The 4,584-nt window shown below is 41.1% G+C and overlaps 1 pseudogene; it reads right to left on the bottom strand.

Moving 5' to 3' along the window:
- Positions 1-459: 459 nt before the first annotated feature.
- Positions 460-2,697, bottom strand: LOC131342837 (serine/threonine-protein kinase pim-1-like; annotated as a pseudogene).
- Positions 2,698-4,584: the final 1,887 nt, after the last annotated feature.

The following is a 4,584-nucleotide window of genomic DNA, read 5'->3' as shown; positions in this document are numbered from 1 at the left end:
GTACAATAAATTCAGATGTATTTACAGTTTTATAATTAATTACAAATTCTATACAAAAGTTCTGTACAATTCTGAACAAAAGCATGAAACTGAAAAAACATATTACTATTTACAATGATAAGAAGAGGCAGCACTGTGTCTTAGTGGTTAGCACAGTTGTCTCACAGCAACAAGGTCCTGGGTTCGAATCCCAGGGTTGAACAGGCTGGGGCCTTTCTGTGTGGAGTTTGCATGTTCTCCCTGTGCCTGCATGGGTTTACTCCGAGTACTCCAGTTTCCTCCCACAGTCACATTAGGTTGTTTGGTAATTCTAAATTGCCCATAGGAGTGGTTGGTTGTCTATATGTGGCCCTGTGATGGACTTTCACCCTGTGTATGCTGGGATAGGCTCCAGCAGACTCCTGAGGAAGACCCCAAGAGGAGGTTAGTGCTGTGGTCCCTGTCTCCTGTAAACTGGCACTAATCTGGTAAGTTAAACCAGTGGTGAAGCTCTATTTGCTGCAGGCTGGGTCTGTCTTCTGCATCGGGGCTCAGACACCAACGGATCAGATCGCTGCACTCTGTTACACAATACCCAGGTACATAAATCAAAAAGACATAGAAAGAAGAATCTAATACTTAACCCCATAAAGAACCTGATTTACAATAAATAATCCTTTAAAAGAAAATGCTGTAGAGTACATAAGAAATTCCTCACACTTGTAGCTCTACACATTTCCTGTCAATTTTATCATATTGACTAATTAATTCATAGTCATAAAATATAATACATTAAAATAAATGAATGCTTCTTTCTCTGCTCAAGTCTGTGTATAAGGTATAGTTCAGTCTGCTATTAATTAGTCCATAGCTTATCAGTCTTTGTACTTTCTTGCCTTGAGACAGACTTTCGGGGAAGAACAAATGGCCAGTTTTGGTTTCCTCAGGGGTCCTGAAAGGCAGACAGCCACACACCAGCCTGTACAGCGTCACACCCACAGACCAGACGGTAGCTGGGTCTGCCCGATACTGCCCCTGGACGAACCACTCAGGAGGGGCATATTGAAGTGTGCCTGTTAACAAAGATACATTAGATTTAGGAAAAGAGTCACAGTACTTGCTGCCACCAAGAACTCATGGTCTCAAATCAGACACCTGCAAAGTAATTGTAGGAGTCTTTGACGAGGTCTCCGCAACCGAAGTCAAACAGCTTGACTTGCCACGTGTTGGTCTGAATCAGGATGTTTTCTGGCTTGACATCACGGTGCAGTATCCCCTGGCTCTTACAATGCTTCAGCGCCACCATCAGCTGCCACATCACAATGCAAGCCTCGGACTCCGTCAAACATCCACCTTGCTTGCTGGAGAATTCCTCGAGGTCCAGACATGGTTCAGGCCGTTCCAGAATGACAACGTAGCGTTTTCGCTCTTCGTACTCAGTCCAGAATCTTGAGGATTTTTGAGCAAGGTTTGCTGTTCGCAAGGACCATCAAGCGCTATCTCAACGTGGGGAGCCATCCATATCCTGTCTGTAGAATGGGACAAAAAGGAAAGAATGAGTGCCACACGTTATAAACGCCATCCATTGTAATATTACTTATCGAGGTCTTCTTAGATTTTTAGTATGTGTGCTAGGTTATAGTAATAGGTAGGATGTATATTTTGATAAAGAAACTTACAAGCTGCAGTTTTTTCATACGGCATCATCTTGGAGACAAACTTGATTTGCAACCTGAGGAAAGATAAATGTGTTATGTGTAATTAAATGAAATCATTTACATACATAAAGTAACTAAAAGAGGTCTTCAGCCTCATTTGGCTTGTGAGGTTATATCATTTTAGACATGCATGAAAGAGCAGTAATTACTGCTTTTGAATAACAGCTTTGCAATTTTATTGCCAATCCCACAATTCTACAGTGATGTCAAGAGTAGCAGTAAAATGTGTCAAAATAAAGGGAGGTTAACAGGCGTATAACAATCAGCCTCCTTCAAAAGGCACAGTCACCTACCAGTGAACACTGCCATTCCTGAGTTCAGTTTTAATATTCAAGATTATGACTAAAACCTGGCAGCAATTGACTGCAATTTAAGCTTAGAAGATTAAAATTTGTTAAGTTATTGATTACCTTCTGAACATTAGGAGCACTGATCAACTTTATTTCTAACTGTGTAGAAAATTGGTTAAAGGCTAGAGTAAAAACAGAAATGGAAAGACTTACTGGCAATCCGTCTTCTTTCCGTATCCCAGCAAACACACAGCCAAATCCTCCTGCACCCAGCAGTTCTCCTTCCAAATACGCCTTCGTCCAATGTGCTGCAAAAAACATCCAATTATAAGTCTCTTATTCATGTAACTCAGCCCACTTTTTATCCATTTCACCTATGAGTTCTGACTTACATTTGGAAAGACGTATAATAGGTTGGGTAGCGGGTTCCTCTGGACTTCTTCCTGTTCTTGGTCTCTTCTGCAGAGGCTCGGTTGTATCTGCCAGGTTACTGGGCTGGTCCGTCTCCTTACACCCCTGATGCTCTGAAGGGTTTGCAGCCTGCCCCGAGAACAAGCGCTTTCTTTTCTGTATGGTCCTTTGGGCACACCTTGGGATTTTACGGTGACGATGAGTATTCTTTAACGGCTGAGCTGGGGGTTGAAACATTGACAAAAAGAACACTTTTAGTTCACTGTGATGTTTAACGTTAAACATAGGAAGAGAATTACTTCTTCAGGACACCTTTGTTCATATAAACTGGCAATAATGCAGCAATGCACACAAAAGCATACACGTTAAAAATACAGAGGTTAAAGTGCCTCACCTTACCAATCATCACAATAATAGTTTACAGTATATTCTGTCTATTTAATTAAAGTATATCTGTTTATTTTTTGAACGTCCCACTGACAGAAACATTAGGTTCAACTAACTTATAGCTCTTCTCGTTTTTTTCTCGGTTACAGTTAAGGTTTGAACTAAACCCTTTTCCATTCAAATGACCTTTCAAACAGGGTACTAACAATACAACTATATAATATATTACTAAATTCTGATAGCAGAGTGTGGATAAAACACTTACCTGTGGGAGTCCGCTGTGAGCCCACTGCCGTGGGTCACGGTTTCCATCACAGCCGGTGAAGATGCACTTTTATAGCCGTTCAGAAACATTCCAGCAGGTGTCGCTTTATCCTCGGTATCAGTTGCCGATACTTCCTTCCTACGATGGTCAATCACTCCGGGATTTCTTTCTGTCGTTGTATCCGATGCTCACTTCTGACGATGGTCAATCACTCCGGATTTCTTCTGTCGTTGTATCCGATGCTCACTTCTGACGATGGTCAATCACTCCGGGATTTCTTCTGTCGTTGTATCCAATACTCACCTCTTACGATGTTGAGTCTCTCCGGTGTTTCCTCTCTTGTTGTATCCAATACTCACCTCTTACGATGTTGAGTCTCTCCGGTGTTTCCTCTCTTGTTGTATCCAATACTCACCTCTTACGATGTTGAATCTCTCCGGTGTTTCCTCTCTTGTTGTATCCAATACTCACCTCTTACGATGTTGAGTCTCTCCGGTGTTTCCTCTCTTGTTGTATCCAATACTCACCTCTTACGATGTTGAATCTCTCCGGTATTTCCTCTCTTGTTGTATCCAATATTCGCTTCTTACGATGTTTTATCTCTCCGGTTTTTCTCCTGTTGTTGTATCTGTTGCTAACGCCGCACCACTCGTGTATTTTTAAAAATTGAATTTTGGAACGTTTTCGGGGGGAGGGGGTGGGGGTTTGGGTGAGGGTGAAGGGGGGGCTATGGGGGGGGAAGTCTTGTCATGGTGGCTCGTTTTAGCTAACTGTCTAACATTCACCTGTAAATAAATAAAAAGATTCAGTTTCTCATAAATTTTGTCATGTTAGCTACATGGATGTATTACTGTTTTGATTAGTCAGTGTGTTTGTGCTAGGATCCAGATCACAATTAAGGTTAAGGCTCTGAGTCGTTGACCAGAAGATCTGGGTTCCAGCACCACCAAGCTGCCACTATTGGGCCCATGAGCAAGGCCCCCAACCCACCCTGCTGCATCAGGGGTGCTGCAGCATGGCTGACCCTGTGCTCTGACCCCAACCCCCAAGGATGGGATACGCGAAGAATGAATTTCACTGTGCAGTAATGTACATGTGACAAATAAAGACAACTTTACTTATGTTAATCCTGTACACCATGTTAAAATATTAAGCGGTTATTACTGTCCACTAACTGCACTAATCTGCCCATTTGTGTGGTACACAACACAAGACACAGGTTGTAAACAATGATATATATATATATATATATATATATATATATATATATATATATATATATATATATATATATATTTGATCCTGAAAATTAGTATGAACAATTAGATGGTGGATTACATTCAACTTTGAGCCCTTTCAAAGTTCTCAATGACAAGACAGACAGGTGAAGGAAACAGAGTGGAAAAAGAAAAAAGAAAAAAAAAAACACTACTTCGTACATCATGAAAATTTTCTTGAAATTTCTTTGTCATTTGCACTTGATGAATACACCACCACATACTTAAGTGATGTAAAAAATTTCAGATCAAGCAGC

Source organism: Hemibagrus wyckioides, linkage group LG21, assembly GCF_019097595.1.
Source record: "Hemibagrus wyckioides isolate EC202008001 linkage group LG21, SWU_Hwy_1.0, whole genome shotgun sequence".
Taxonomy (NCBI): domain Eukaryota; kingdom Metazoa; phylum Chordata; class Actinopteri; order Siluriformes; family Bagridae; genus Hemibagrus; species Hemibagrus wyckioides.
The sequence above is the reverse complement of the archived record's forward strand: the minus strand, read 5'-3'. Positions and strand labels throughout refer to the sequence as shown.